This window comes from Mastomys coucha, unplaced genomic scaffold (assembly GCF_008632895.1).
Source record: "Mastomys coucha isolate ucsf_1 unplaced genomic scaffold, UCSF_Mcou_1 pScaffold21, whole genome shotgun sequence".
In the NCBI taxonomy this organism is placed as follows: domain Eukaryota; kingdom Metazoa; phylum Chordata; class Mammalia; order Rodentia; family Muridae; genus Mastomys; species Mastomys coucha.
The window spans coordinates 41,679,099-41,696,341 of record NW_022196904.1 but is presented as its reverse complement, the minus strand read 5'-3'; the positions used below and the strand labels follow the sequence as shown (position 1 = coordinate 41,696,341).

Here is a 17,243-nt window from a genome sequence, read left to right as displayed (position 1 = left end):
CAGATTCAAAGTTGTTCCAAAGTCTGGGACTTTTAAGATGATAATTTATTATTATCATCTAGAGAATTAACATTCTCATGTGACATGTTGACTATGAGAAGTTACACCTCAATGGCATAAATCACATTCTACCTACAGCATAAATATCACTGTCAGGGAAATCATGCATGCATCTACAGAACGAACGTATAACACTGGATCCCGGCCACCAATTCTTCATGAGTTAACAATGTATTTTGTTCTGTTTTTCTCTTCTTTAAGGCTTTGTAGTAAATTCCCTGGAAATACCCCAGACACATCCCCAGAGTGATAACAATGAAACTATAATGAGAACAGGAAGGGCCCAGATGGTGAAGTTCTTCTAGCATTGTACTCTTACATTAAAAAGATTCTTCAGTTTTGAAATGAATATTTTATTTTGTAATAATTAAATGAGCAATAAAATGGTAAAATGAATTCCTATTTCTTTGGACCTTCCAACATAACACCATCGCTTCTGAACTGGTCGCTTGCATTAGTGGTTGCGGAGCTGCCAAGAATACAAATGGAAATTCTGTTTGGCATCTGTTGAAAAAGTTAAGAAAAAATGAAAGGGAATAAGAAGGAAGAGGGTGAATTCTACCTTTTTTCCAAGCTTTATTATCAAGCTACAGGTAAAGATTTGCATAGCACTGGATTGAAGATAGACAAGTAGACAGGCAGTCAAAAGCAATCCACAAGACTCACTTAATAAGGGACAGTGACTAACTGGGACACAATAGCAACTCTCCTCCCAGTAAGTGTGGGTAGAACCACGACCATGAGTGTCCAGAACAAACAAACAAACAAACAAACAAAAGTACAATGATAAAGTTTCTTTACCTTTGATAAGGTTGGTAAATATACCACACACCTAAATATCAGATGCTGAATTTTACACATTTTAGGGGAAGATTTGGAAAAAAAATCCTTGTGACTGCAGGTTCACCAAACATTTCTTAGATGCAACACCATTCAAAATACAGTCCTTGAAAGAACAAACACATCAAAATTAAAACTTCTCCAAAGAGACTAAAAAGTAAAACAAACAAACAAACAAACAAAATTAACACACTATCTGAGAAGATACTTGAAAATTATATATTGCATAAAGCAAATATAATAGTCAGGACTTTACAAACCTCAATAAAAGTTTCTTTTTCAGTTAATTGTATTTGACAAAATGTGTAAAATTAGGGGAAAGCATTGCAATAGGTGATATGTGATGTCAGAATGGTCATGTATAATTTCAGACATAATTACTCATAAGGCAAATTCAGTCTACAACTTCTAGTTTGCCAAAAGATATTGATTATAATGGCTGAAACTTCAAAGAAAAGCTGTGGGCCAAGTTGGTACAGACAGAGAGGAAACTGGATCCCTAAGTTCTAACTAGCAGTGTGAAATGGTAGGAGCACTTTGGAAAACGGAGTATTTCTTTTAAAAGTTAAGTAGTCACCTATTATGATCCAATGTTTCAATCTCTCAGTATTTTTCCAAGAGAGGGTTATTGTATGTGCCTGTATAGATACACATTCATTAGCAGTCATCACAGTTTATTACCAACAGGCAAACCTAGAAACAGTGATGCCCATCAGAGTTGAATATTTTTTGTAAGTGATGGAATATCCCATCCATATAAATAATACTTTACATTAAAAAGTAAAAATTAGTATTGATATAAATAATATATATACATATATAATCCTTATTGCTGGAGAGAGAATTGTTAAATTAAAGGTAAATGCTGTATTATATAATTACCACATACTATGAAAACATAAACCAGTCTAGCATGTAGTGAGATACTATGTCAATGCTTTCTGGTTTCAAAAGAAATGTAGGAGAGAAAGGAAGAAAAGTTCAAGCATGAGCACTGACTACAGATTTGTGTGAAAGGTCCATTTGTTCATTAATTGGGGAAGTGGCTGGATCCTGACAGCTGTGACCTCGTCAGTGGATTAAACCAGGGATGGATTCATGATACAGTAGAATTATTAAGAAATACTGGAAAAAGAGAAACTTGGGGATAGTTAGGAGAAGGAGGTCATAGTAGCCATGTCCTGAAAATATAGATTGTCTTTAGTTCTGCATGTCTCTAGCTCCTTCCCAGGTCTTTGCAATTGAGGCCTCTAAAGCCTGGAGGTGTTTCCTCCTTCAGATAGGTTCTCTTAAATATGTGACTATACAGTGAAGAAACAAGGAATTATGTGAATGTCTATGATAATGAGGATAGTGCCATGCCAATATGAAACCTGTCAAACCCTGCCTTGAAATAACTCTAGTATTTTTTCATTTATATGTATTATTCAAATTTACATCCATACAATAAAATATATATATATATATATATATATATATATATATATATATATGCTTGTATAGATGTAGGTTAATTTGGACATGCCTTTGGTCAAATTTATATAGGATGTACAATAATAGCTGTAAGTGAATTCAAATGACAGAGAAGAATTTTTTAACTTAATTTAATTTTTTTGCTTATTTATTTTCCATCCCACTCACTGCCCCTTCCCAGTCATCCCCCACAGTACTTCTCCCATTCCTGCCTCCCCTTCTCCTATGAGTTGGTGGAGGCCCTCCTGTGTATCCCTCAACCCTGGTACTTCAGGTGTCTGTGAGGCTAGGCACTCAGAGGAGAATTCTTAAGTATAGTTTTCAATAAAAAATATCAGGTAATAAAGGGGAATGCTATGGCAGTAAGGTGGAAGTGGGTAGGTCAGTGAGAGAGCACATTCATAGAATGGGATAGGGGGGTTGCAGAAGGGAAACTAGGAAAGGGGACAACATTTGAAATATAAATAAATAAAATATCCACTTAAAAATAAGTACTATAAATGATACAGGATATAGATGAATAAAATAAAATCTGGGTGTCAACATATTCTCTTATAGTTCCATACTCCAAAAGATAAGACAGGAGGATTGCTATGAGTGGAAGACTAGTTCAAGTCTTCAAAGCATGTTTTCGATCAATCTAGGTCACACTCTGAGTTCTTGTCTTAAAGTAAACAAACACACACACACACACACACACGTACACACCAAGAAAATAATATGACAGAAGAATAAAATATTTAAGACTAATAACTGGATATTACTTTATGATGAACATCATCTCTAACTTATCTTTATACCATTAGCAAGAATGCAAAGTGAGGATAATATTATAATGATAATTATAATGATAATATTGAATGTTGGTAAATGTTGAAATGGAAATTCTTTACTCCTGATAGTACATGAGCAGAGAGAGAGAGAGAGAAAGGGGGAGAGAGAGAGAGACTAGTTCAGATATGTAATAAGTCATTTACATGTGTAGATGCCAGAGCATAGTTTTTAGAACTCCAGAATTTTATTTGAAGATTATAACCAAATGTGCAAAGATGAAATATTTAAATGTTCATAGCTGTTCTGTTTAATCTAGCAGATTTTAAAAAATCTCCACAAGATAAGTATAGGTGTATTGTTTAAATGCATTTCATTTTATGTGTATATGTGTTTTGTCTGCATGTATCCATTTATACCATATATGTGAAGTGCCTTAAAGAAGGCATGAGATCCCTTAGAACTGAAGTTACAGACATCTGTGAGCCTCTATGTTGGTGCTGCCACTCAAATATGGATCCTCTGTAAAAGCAACAGATATTAACCACTGGGCCATCTCTCCAGACTATTAAATTATATGTATCATAATCTGGTAAGTGGAAAACGTTTAAGATTCTTTGTAATCTCACGCACCTCATCCACACCCCAGGATTATGGAAGATACAACCATTCCAATTGCCCTGAAGAAGCCTTGCAAATAGGAGCAATTTTAGACAGGGCTGCTCCATTGGAGAACAGATCAAGGAGGAAGTCAACAGGAGGGTTAAGGTAAGACAAAGTTCGGCACAGGAATGGAAAAAGAAGTGTTTTCAGGAGAATAGGACTGCTGGCATGCTGGTGTCAGAAAAGGTCCCGTAGGTGAGACGTGGGAGGTGAGATGAAAAGGCTTTAATAATGAAAGAGTTTCAAACACTTTGCGGAACACAGCAGGATCTGTAAAATTGTGAACTAAGTATAGCTCACACCAATAATTCCTGCTTTTCATAAGTTTTATGGATCTTCAACAATACAGTCAAGCAGATGAGGCTTTCAGAAGTCGAAGCCTCAAGAAAAGCTCTGTCTAGGAGCAGTACCAAAAGCTTGTACATTTTTTTCAGGACAGCTTATACTCGACATCCCTCAGTTCTGCAAAGTCTTCTGAGAAATGGGGTTAACAGCTTCCCAGACCCTGGGGCTTATTCCTCTACCTTATTGTCTTCACTGCATGAAACCGGCAGCTGCCTGGCACTGACTCCTCTTGACACACATGTTCTGTAGCTGCCAAGAGACTTTACCAGGATATTAATGCTTTCACACTTCTTCGGTTCTAGGTACTAGCAATGTTTCCTCTGTATGTGCAGATTTTTGTTTTGTTTTGTTTTCTAGTCATATTGTGTTTCCTTAATGGCATATGTTATCTTGCATGTTATTGTTCTCTTATAAATTCTTAAATGATATCCATCTTTATGTGATGAATCTTGTATTAGACACCAAGGTGTATAAGGCAGCTAAACAAGGTGATATAGGATACTGACAAATCTGGGAGTGACAATGCATGCTGGGATTGGTGATGTATGCCTATAACAGCCCTCAGAAGCCTGAGGCATCAGGATCAGAAACACAAGACCAGTTTGGATTATATAGTGAATCTGAGGCCAGACTAAGCTACAGAGTAATAACCTATTTAAATAAATATAAATAAATATGTAGATAAATAGGTAGATAAATACAAAGACAGATAAATAGATAGATAGAAAAGATAGATGATATTTTGTTGCATTTTGGTGCTAAAATAAGAATGGCCTTAGTAAGGTTTTAGAATTATAAGATGGATGACAGCTATCAGGAGGCACATGCAACATCTAAAACCTTGAACTTGAAATCTAACATGGAAGGAGAATTCTCCTTTTCTTGGATCAATCGTGGAACATTTGTAATAGTAAGGGGTGGACTCTACAGTAGGAGCTGTGGCTTCATCCTGCAACTCACAATGTTGCCTGAATTTAGTTAACACTCATCAAGTACAGTAGCTGGGGTAACCAAGATGCCTGTGGCTGTCTTGGATGTTACCTCTTGACTGCCATCTTCTAACACTGTAGTGATCTGAGGTTAACTTGTTTCTCCATAATCAAGAGATAATCAATTATCTTTAAAGTATAGAACTACAGGAAGACGATATGTCTCAGTGCTTACTCTTGGTGGATCAAGAGTTCAGTTTCCAATGTTGACACAGCTACCTGTAACTCTAGTTCTGGGGATCTGACACCCTCTTCTGGTCTCTGTGGGTATCTGCACACATATCTGCAGCTATCCCCACCCTTTACAATGCATACACATACATAATTAAAATAAAATAAGTAAAGCATAGAAGTAATTCATCTAGCTCTAGACAATTCAGATGCAGTCCCAATTCATGTTCCCTCTTCCTTCATGGGTGCTAAATAAACCCAGAGTTGCTACCCTGAATTGGGAGGGAAAGAATTAGTATTTGGTTACTGCCATACTTCTTGTCTTGAATGTTCCTGTTTTGTCTCTGTCATGACATATTACTGACTTTGGGATGATAACCACTTAGAACATTCACTCAGCTTGGATTGTCCCATGTAGATGGTTACCATGCATCCAAACAACTCCTTTTCTCCATGTGACTCTCACTTTCTTCTGTGACTTGCAGTGTAGCCTGTGCCCTCACCCCACTTAATCCATAGAAGTGTTCCACATTTCAACCTCTTCCTGTGTGGCCAAGCACTGCTAAACCAACCACATAAGCTTATGGCATACACATAAGTGTGCACCTTTCTTTGGAAAGATACCACAGATATAATTCTAATGTGAAGGTGGTTGGAATAAGTTATGAGGAGCAAACACAATTCATTATGACCTCAAACAACCTGCTAGAGGAACACAGGGGAACCTCTGTTGTTTACATTTAAAACAACATCTGTGCTTTATAAGAGATATGTTCTTCATTGTGTTTAATTAGGTGAGAAATAGGTAAAGGGGCATGAAAAGAAAATTATGTTTTTAACCAAACAACAATAATTATATGCTGCTGAAGCAGCCACATTTTAATGTCAAGGGTTTAGCGAATCTAGTGAATTGTGACATGAATCATTAAAAAAAAATTACACATTTCAAGCTTAAACATAAAGAGAGTTTTTTGTATAATAGTGGCCAAAAGAAATTCTTTTTATGTGCAAACAATAGGAAAATTAAACCTTCTCTTTCTTTAGAAGGCTTTTATTTTTACTTAATTACTTCCCTTATACTTCTTTTATTTATAAATGAATATCAAATAACAAGTACAGAACCAAATTAACTGACTGACTATGAAAACGAATATGTACACTTTGTGGTAGTGACTGAAGAACACACATGAAAGGGCCTCAAGTTATGCAAGAATATGTCTTAGTGTTATAAAACGCTATAAAGAGAAGAATGAATTATGCAGACAGGGATTAAGGGGACCACCTTGCAAGGCATTTACCATAGTCCCTCCTAATGGATTTCAAGGCTCCTGGTCTAGATGGAGCATTACTCACAAGTAGATAGCACCTCTGTAAGGCATGTGATAGATTGATAAATAAAGAGCCAAACAGGTACCACAGACTTACAAAACTGGAAAACAGGATTAGAAATTTTAAGACCACACATAGGATGTCAGTTACCAAAATATCAACAATGAAAATAAACAGAATCTGGCTCAGTGAAATTCATTTTATGTTTAGTCTTTCTACATTTAACCAGGGCATACTAGGAAAAAAAGTCGAATGAGGAAGGAAGAAGGTGCTTTGTTTTGGTGACTACAAACCTTAGCATCATTAGCAGACATAGCAGACACATTTCTAGACCATTCCTAGGAAACACAGCATTGTACTCTGTATTGTAAGTGGTAACAAAATAAATGAACTCAGACCCAGTTTCTGTTTGTGAGAAATAAAGTGGGAGAGGGAAGGAGAAAGAGAGAGACAGACAGAGACAGAGACAGAAAGAGAAAGAGAGAGGGAGATAGAAAGATGGAGAGGGAAGTAGAAAGAGAGAGCTGCCTGGTTATGCAATTACTCATATGAGGTTTGCTAACAGCTTGGCAGCATCATCTGCTGAAAAAGAAGCTGATAATTAGACTGTGCTGTGCTACATTTTGAAGTAGAAGCACTCCCAGAGGCTTGTGTTATTAGTCTTATGTGCCCAGATGATGAGTTTTGGACAGACTGTGGGACCTTCTGGAGGAAGAACCTCGTGAGCCAAATGAAGAGGGGACACTGAGGATGACCACCCTTTGCTCCTCTCCTGTGTTTTCTGCTCCCTGACCTGTGCCATACAAACAGCCACCACTACAAGCTCCCTCAAGCACTGGCTTAGCTGCTCTAATCATCATACCTTTCCAAATAAAACCCTGTTATTACACATTTCTCTATGTAAGTTGTATTATTGTATCAATGACAAAAGGAACTTGTGGGGAGCCGCAGCTGCCACCCTATATACATATATATTGAACACCTGGTCTCCAGCCAAAGCAGAGAGCATTTATAATCAAGCCCTTAGTTGGAGAAGCTGAGTGCCTCTAGTTTGTGATGCAAGCTGGCATGAATTCCCGCAGCCTATTATGCTTTGCCACATAGCTGATGCTGATTGGGACCAGGGAAAGTATTTAACTCACAAGGGCTGGAGGCTGGAGAGAGACTGGAGAGAGTAAGTATGTGGAGATAGGAGTAAGTATGTAGAATTAGGGCTGGTGATGGGTTAGAGGTAAGATGTAGATTTAGAAGAGTAAGTATGTAGAGATAGTAAGTAAGTATTTAGAATTGGGGCTGGTGATCGGATAGAAGAGTAAGTATGGGATATAGAAGAGTAAGTATGATAGATAGGAGTAAGTATGTAAGGATAGAAGTAAGATGTAGGAATAGAACTAAGAATAGGAATAGGAGTAAGTAGAAATAGTAATAAGTAAGATGTAACTAACAAGATGTAACTAATAAAATGTAAGTAGAAATAAGGAAGATGTAACAAGCAAGATTACAAGGATCCTAATAAAACTGCATGGGGAAGAGCTCGTTGTTTGCCTCCTTATGTCCAGCTGGGACGGGTAAGGCGGCTTACAGGAACTAAAACACAAAGGGGTACTGAGACTGGAGTTTTTGATTGTAGTCAATTTAGCAAGTGTTTCTTAGACTCTAGACCTTAGTTACAGGAGAAATGTGGGAACTGGGAGATGAGGAATACAGAAGCCCTAGAATGATGGAACTATATATTCAAGATTGTTCTCCTTGAGTTTAGAAAGTCATGGTGCTGAAAGAAATGCAGACTGCAAAGAATGGATGAGGTCTGAGGTGAGAAGAAGGGTCCTATTGGAAGTGGATGGAAACCATTTGTGTTACATTGTGTGGCCAAAGATGGCATCTTGCCAACATCCTGAAAAATTGTGGGAACTATGCCCCAAAGCAATGAATTCATTTATTTGGTAGAGTGTTATGGTATGCCCTCTACCCTGATTTTTTAATTATTTAAGAATTTCACATAATGTGTTTTGATTAGCTTTATCCCCTTCCCTAAGTCCTAATTCTCTATAGATCCACCTTCCTTCATTTCCCAACTAACACAACTTTGGGTCTTCTTTAAAAAAATTAAGACAGTTTGTGCTACCTATATCATCCTGGGTATATGGCTACCCAGGGGAGAACAGGGTCAAGATAGGAGAGGTCATACTCTTAAAGAAAATGGACTCACTTGTCTTGTGGGGAGCCGCAGCTGCCACCGTATATTGAACACCTGGTCTCTGGTCAAAGCAGAGAGCATTGATAATCAAGCCATTAGTTGGAGAAGCTGAGTGCCTCCAGTTTGTGACGCAAGCTGGTATGAATTTCCCGCAGCCTATTATGCTTTGCCACGTAGCTGATGCTGATTGGGACTAGGAAAAGTATTTAACCTGTGAAGGCTGGAGGCTACTAGATTCTACTAGAGAGAGGATTATTATGAGCCGGTTGTGGTGGCGCACGCCTGTAGTCCCAGCTACTCGGGACGCTGAGAGAGAGATAATAGAGTTTATAGAGATTATAGAGATTAATAAGAAGAAGTAAAAATGAAGGTTCCTGAATAAAATCTGCTTGGAGAAGGGCTCATGTTTGCCTCCTTATTTCCGCTGGACGGAAAGGCGGCTTACACTCACTTTTCCCAAGATTCTTTTTTCCCCCACCTTAGATAGGGTTGGAACTTCATGATCACTTCCTCTATATTCTGGGACATTGTATGCCCAGGTCTTGTGTGTGCTATCACAATCTTGGTGAGTTCCTATGAGCAGCTACCCTGCTATAACAAGAAAATCCTTTTCCTTATAGTTATCCACCACCTCTTGCTCTTATGGCAGTTCTGTCCCCTCTTCCATACTAATCTCTGAGCCTTAGTAGGAAGAGTTGTGATTGAGACACCTAATTTGGAGTGGAGAATTCTGCAGTGTCTTGTGATTGGCACATTGGCCAGTTAAGGATTGCTGTGCTAATCACCAGCCACTGCAAATAGAAGCTCCTTTAATGAGGATTGACAGGTGCACTAACTTATGGCTATGGTAAGTCCTTAGGAGTCAGTTTAATACTATGTCCATTTAGCAGAATCACAGTGATAGGTTCTCCCGTAGGGCCTAGGATCTCTCTAGCCAAGGGTTCTTGGCTCCAAATTGGTCCAAGGTATGTGTTTAATTTCTTGAAGAAGGTCCTAATTGCAATCAGAAAATATAGTATGGCCTTTTTACCTCTGTTCATAACATAGTCACATCATTATCATTTTGTATTAGAGGTTATGTGGGCCTGGTAGCTATGACAACTAATTGCAGTGATGGCCTGGTCTGTGGTAATGGTAACAGAGCTTTTGACTCTCTTTAGGAGAGGAGGAAAAGTCACAGGACCTTCCCTTGGAACTTCAGCCCTTATTCTGTCCTGCCCTGAACCAGCTGATAATGATCTTGGAAGATGCTCAAGTCTATAGGTTGTGGAATATCACCCAAAGGTTAGATGTCATGCAGTTTACATGAGACCAGTGTTTTTGGTTTGGCTAGCTAGACTTTCATGGGAATATTATATTTGTCTGTTGGGACCCTGTCTGGAGTGACTAGATGTTCGCTCACATTGCTTCAGGAGAAGTTAATACAACTCTGGAGATTTCACAAGAGCATAGTATTCAAGCTGTGGCGTGACTGTCACTGGCTCTAATTAGTGATCTCCACAATGAGAGTCCAGAGTAAAATGTAGAGCAGAAAGAGATGTGGAAAAATAGAGTTTGGGGATTCATGTTTAAAGCTGGACTCATAGCAAGTTTGGACAAAGTCATTGGTAGCAGTTAATGAGTTGATTAGCATATGAAAGAGAAAATAGGAACTTGGCATTAAGACTATAGGAAAGGTGATTTCAGGGTGAGACTCCCCACTCCCCAGTTGAAGGTCTCAGGTTCTAAAAACACAAACCTGTTTGAAAACTGTTTTCAAAAGAAAAAATCCTCCAGAGTTCCTTGTATAAAAAACGCCTGGGCTAGAGATATGGTTCAGCTGTTAAAAGGCTAGGCTTATAACCAAAACTATAAAAAAGGCAATACAGCCAGGGATTTGGGAAGGATCAGCTGCACCTAAGCCACACCTTTAGGCCACTGTATCTTGAGTCTTGAGATGGGCAGAAAAGATGTGACAATGTAGGGTCCCTTTAGGGGGATGCTGATCAGAGTATATGTAAATTCATGAAAAATCTTCTGGAAGTGAAATTACAGACAGTTGTTAGCTGACACATGGGTTCTGGAATTTGAACCAAAGTGCTCTGTGAAATCAACAAAGTACTTTTAAATATCAAGTCATCTTCTCATTCCAAGACTATGGGGACTACTTAAGCTGAGCGAAGTGCACTTTGCATTATGACATGGGCATGAGCATATGGAGAACAGGAGGAAAACACAATGGCTTGAAACCAAAATTTCCTGAGCAGGTTTACCCAAGGCTGATTCTGTAACAGAAAGGAAAGGGCTTTTGGGACAGCTACATTGGAGACCCACTTATGTAAGTAAGTTGTAGTGTAGTTGGTACCACAGGTGAAAAGATTCGGCTGTGCATGTTTTAATTATAAAACAGAAAGAAAGAGCGAGACATGATGGTTGAGCAGTTAGAAGCACTTGCTTTTGAATCAGGAGGACAGACATTGAGATCCTGGATCATACATGCCTGCAAATCTAGCTGCAAGGGATCCCAGGCCTTCTTATGGCCTCTACAGGCACCCACAAATATGCACCTCTATACTCACAGACAAACCTAGACACAAGAAGAAACACACACATCGGGGTGGAAGATGAAATCTATTTAAAAACATGCAAAGAATTTTATTACTTTTTGACAATTTGTATCATTATCATATGTTTTTTTTCCAGTTGTGGATTTTGAGAAGTCTTATAAAGCATTATAGAGCATTAAAACTATATAGTTGAGCATCACTTATGTCTGTACTAAAGTTGCCTGGTTGGGTAGGAGAAGGTTCACAAATGTATAGTATGAGAATTGGTAAAGCAGAAAACATGGCAAAGATACTGCAGTGGACAATGGAACAAACATACCTCCAACATCAGGTGGCATCTAGGTTGTGCCCTGTGGAAGATCAGGGACTTTACCATTTCTTGTCATCTGAAATGCTTGGCACAAGTGATCAATCATGTCACTCGATAAGGCCATTATACATGCTATCTGTGGCCCTATACTGTGTCTCAGAAGTCCTTGGTTCTGTGTAAAAGGACTAAATACATATTTGTGATGAGATGTGAACATTTCATTAAAAGCATGAATAAACTTTGGTTCTAGCAAAAGCAGTTTGCTTAAAGCTCAAAATTAAATAAAACCAAACTAACAAATTAAAGATTTGGTAGAGAGATTCTCAGATGTGACAGATGAATGCTGTCAGCTTTCCAATGTTCATACATGGAGAATTTTAAAATATTCTCATAATTCATACATTACATATGATATAAGATCATAAAGAATTTTAGAAAAACAATTTAAACTTAAAATGTACCCAAAATATCAAAGTATAGTAAAATAGCCAAAGGGATGCAAGAATGATCAAAAGGTTAGAATTTTAAATAGTTAGAAAGATGGGTTAAACGTAGTCAATGCTCCTCACTGGCAAAGTAACAAGGCAGATATCCTGCTTGGTTGGAGGCCCAGAAATTCAGTCCCTTGTCTTCTAAGTACATACAAATGGATTCATAGTAGGTTAGTAATCACATGGAAGCTGACACTAGAGAGATGCATAGGACACATGTAAGACACGTGTCAAAATACTAAGTAAAAGTTTAGTCTGAGGTCTTGATTCACCAAAATTCTTGACATCAAACACATCACCAAATCAAGGGATTAAGGCAGATAAAAAAATATCTGCTGGAGGCTTTTGCCTCAGACTGATGACTCTTAAATTGTACAGTTGTTGCAAAGATGCTGTTGGCATCCTAATAAGGCCAAGATGATCAGTTTATCTCAGAGGCAAGGAACTTCTCTGTCCAGTACCTCTTCTCACTGGTAAATATGCAAATATCTGTCATCAGTCAACGCAGGGAGAATCCTGTACAGGAGGAAGCATCATAATGATTTCCAAATCACCTAGCATTTGAATTTCAAAGCCAATGCAGTTCAAAATGTGTGGGTTTGGAAAAGCAGACTTGTTTGGAATAGTAAGTCTTTTTTATTTTTTTCCTCTGCACTGCATTGAAATTGGGATGTTTGCATGATATGACCAAAGCCTCTTTGCCTTAACATGGTGTCCCTGTTTATGGTCAACTATCTTTCAAATCCATGTACATTATTTCCACAAAATCAAAATTGCCTTCTAATCAGTTTAAAAGCTAAAATAGGAAACTTATGGGACTGGGGAAATTACTCAGCTGTGAAGATCTTACTGCAAAATCATGAGGAGGTAAATGTGATCTCCAGTATCTATGTATAAAACTTGGAATGGCGGTTCTATCTATATAATCTTAGTGTTGGAGAACTGAAGATCAGAGAGTCCCTGGGTTCACTGGTCAGACAATCAAGCCACATTAATAAGTTCCAGGTGGCAGAGAGTGATCAATGAACATACCTTGCTTTGATTTTTGACTTCCAAATACATGGAACCTAGTGCATATATAAGCATAGACACATGAGCATATGTGTATGTGCATGAGCATGTGCGCACAAACACACAAGCACACACTTGTCACACAATAACAACAGCAACAATAACAATATACAATGTAAATAGGAAATGCATAAGTAAGCCCCTAATTGAATGTCAATTAAGACATTAGAATTGTATTTCATTTCTCCCAATTAAACATGGAAGCTCATAAACTTTATATAACTGTCTTAAAGATATTTTAAAATATTTTTGACTTCCCAGTTTAATTTTAAATGTCTTAAAATGGCTAGTTCCCAGTGAGCAAAGATACCAAATTACTAAATTAGTCTTTTTTTTCTTTCTGCTTTTAGAATGAACAGATTTGAAAAGCTTACTGTGAATGTACAGGATCTAGAGCTGACAATAGAAGTGGCCTAAAGGCTGTCATTACCAACATACCAGCTGCTCCAGAGATGACCCAGTCCTACACTCCCAGATCATCACAGTCAGTGAAGGCCCCTATGAAACTGACTTTCATGTTTTGAAGAAGTTCTGTTTCACCCAACACTCATGTGTTTGCTTTAACCATTGTGTGGACATACTTTACCATTCTTGATTTACAAACATTTCTGTTCTTCCTTCCTGCTTTGGCACATTTCCCATTCAAATCACCAATGTGCTCCCACACACCTGCAAGCCATCCATCAAGGACAATCATTTGGGTTCCTTCAAGAAGTTAAAGAATTCTAATCCATAAACTCTAAAGAAGAAAAAGATATGAATGCCTTGTTCAGGCTTGCTTTGAGAAAACTGTAGTAATGGCTACAAATTAATCTGAAATGCTCATCAAAATAAAGAAAGAAATGAGAAAGTTAGAGGGAAGGCAGTGAAAAAAACCTCCTGTAACATGTATTAGTCAGGACTTAAAACCCAAACTTCTGCCCAAATGAAAATAGCAACAATAACAATTTCACGATTTCACCCATAATAAATTAATGATTTCAGAATTTTAAATAAAATCACTACGTTTTATAATAAAATCACTACGTTTAACTAAATTTCTCAAAAAGTATTGGTATTAATATTAGTTATTTTTATTCTCTATAATCAGCATACTTCTACTGAGGACTCTGTGCAAATGGAGGTCAATAAAGAGTAGTCTTCCTTGCACCCCTCGGTGTCATAACCAACAACTCTCTTTTCATCTGCAGACTCACCCCCTCAGGTAAGTTCAGCCTTTAAAGTTGGCCCATGGCCTGTTGATGGAAACACACCAGTGTTCTCTGAACATCCAATCTTAGGTCAATAGCTTCTATCACTTATCCCAGCCCCATATGCACTCCCAGCCCCATTTGCACCAGTCCTTCCATGAGCTGCTTGGGAGTACTCAGTTTGTACTCAGGCAGACCCCATGTTCAGGACCTATTGTGAAACAAGACTCATATCCTTTAGGAAACTAGTTTTGGGTGCCTGATATAAATAAGACTCTTTATATCATGGATATGTAGAGTTCTGAGGACAGCCTTTATTGCTTCTGCAGCTGCTTACTTATAGCTAGGACACTCAGTATAGAAAGAAAATATTTCTTAAGTTATATATCTCTACACTGTTCTGTACTTCACTTTGTATTCAAACTGCTGGCCCTGATGACCCATAATGACCTCAAAATCAACCCCACAGGTGCCTGGCAGGGACCTACGGGGTAGTAACTATACAGAAACCATAGCTGTCACTAGAAATTTCTTGGGAGTTATTCTTTCACCTTTCCAAGGCTGTAACTCAAGAGCCTGCAACTTCAGTTTTTTTTTCCACAAAGTACATCTTTTTCACCTGGTTCCATACCAGGGCTCACATGTCTATTGAGTGTCTTGGATCTTTTTGAGTCCAGCATTCTAAACCTTTACTGACACAGGTCTTCCTTTATGCTATAAAATCCATTTCCTTTTATGATAGTTTAACTTGTATTGCATAAGTCTTAAAACAGCTCACTTTTCTAATGCAGCCATAACTGCATGTACTTTGTCTTGACTCTGTGCTTTGACCAATGAAAACTCAGGATGAAACAATGATATTTCTTATATATTCTTGCATAAGTTGTTGGGGGATTTTGTTTTTTGTTTTTTGTTTTTTCTTCTATCATAAGAACATACCCAGCAGCTGAATGTCCAAATAGAATAGGACAGATTTAAATAGTCCATGAGAATTCTCCATGAGAATAGGTCCAAACAATTTCTGCTGTTCCTAGCAGAACTCTATAGGCCTAGAGACTCATGAATAAAGTGGGAAAATATCTCTATTCTATGGTGTTTACAACACAGTATTATTTCAGCAAGACCAGGCTATGTGTGCACAGAGGCTAATTAGCTTCGATGAAGATAGGGCTTGCATTTAAGTCTTCAAAACAAAATCCAGGATGCCTCTTATTCTGTTATGACACCCAACAATTTGGTAAACCTAATCATTGGGGTTATAGAAGAACCGCAAATTACTAAAAGCTAGCATATAATTATGCTAATATGCTGGAATAATTTTAATCACTATAGGCAATTGTATGTCATTACCAACAGCCTGTGAAGTATGACAATTAAATACAGATTAGTTACCCTCAGGTAACAGGAGAGTGGTTCATGGTGGTTTTGTGACTTGGGTCCCTAAATAGCAAACAAGTATGGTGTGTGTTGGGTCTCTGACTCAGGCCCTCAGATAACAATGGTGTGGTACATGTTGGGTCTGTGACTATGTAAGTTAGCTTTAATGTCAACTCGGCATAGCCTAGAATCACCTGAGAAGGTAGTCTCAATTGAGAGATTACCTAAATCGTAATGGCCTATTACCATGTTTGGGGTATTTTTTTTTTCAGAGCTAGTTAATGTAGAAGGGCTCTGCCCACTCTGGGAACAGCCTTACCTGGTAATATATAAGAAAGGCAGCTGGACAGGTGAGGAATCTGGCAGCTATTTCTCTAGGGTTTTTTCTTCAACTTCTGATACTAACTTCCCTCAGTGATAGACTGTAACCAGTAAGTATAAATAAAGTCTTTTCACCCCTAAGGTGCTTTTCCTTAGAGTATTTGATTGCCACAATAGAGAAAAGAAACTAGGATACAACTTATGCCAAAGGAAGGGGTTACTGCTGTAGCAAGGTGACAGTATTCTTTGCCTTTGGAACTATCTTCATGGAGGACTATAGAATGCTGAGCTAGAAAAGCCATTGAGTATTCAGGGCTTAATGTGCTTTTCCAGTGGGAAGTTAGAAGATGAAAACACTGACAGAAACATAATGTGCTTTTCCAGGGGGAAGTTACACTGTGACAGAAACACAGACAAGGGAGGCCCAGCTTGTGTGTTGTCAGAGGAAAGCAAATACTATATTGAGACTTGGAATGAGGGCATTCATGTGATAGTGGGGTTAGAATCTGGTGGACTTGTCAACTGCAGGAAAAGAATAAGCCAAGACTGAAAATAGACCAGAACCACTAAGGTGAATCCTGTGCTCTATAGAAACAATAGATGCAGCTCATGATGGGTCTGAACAAAACCATCTGTGATTAACAAGATGGGCACTCTTCAGGTGAAACCTTCTATGCCTCAATGTGACAATAGGAAATAATTTCCTGTAGGTCTGCACACAGAGATTGGGCAAAGGGAGTGAAGGCTGCATCTCAGGCTGGCAGTTGAATTTTCCGTATTTAAGAGTCACCCACATGGTACTGGTGATAGGAATACTTCAAGACTGGAGGGGTTCTGAGAAGCAGCTGAGTCATGTGGTATGGCCAGAGTCAATTGGTAGAGCTGCTATTGCTAGGTTTATTGTAGATGCCAGAATTCTGGGATAACTGTCAAAGGCAGAGGCAAAAGTGGAACTGGCCTTGGTCTGAGACAGCTGTGAGTGCTGTGGTTGGCAGAGGAGTGCAGCTGGCTGCCTCAGCCTTTTGAAGCCAAAAGGCTATTCACTGAATGAGGCCCAGATGTTGGACATTGCACTACAGAATTTGATTTACACTGCTTG

The 17,243-nt window shown here is 38.3% G+C and overlaps 1 protein-coding gene across 3 annotated transcripts in view; it reads right to left on the bottom strand.

Annotated features, from left to right (window-relative positions):
* Nell1 (neural EGFL like 1) overlaps window positions 1-17,243 on the bottom strand; it is an 839,869-nt gene that overhangs the window by 108,504 nt on the left and 714,122 nt on the right. The gene's annotated exons all lie outside the window — the stretch shown is intronic.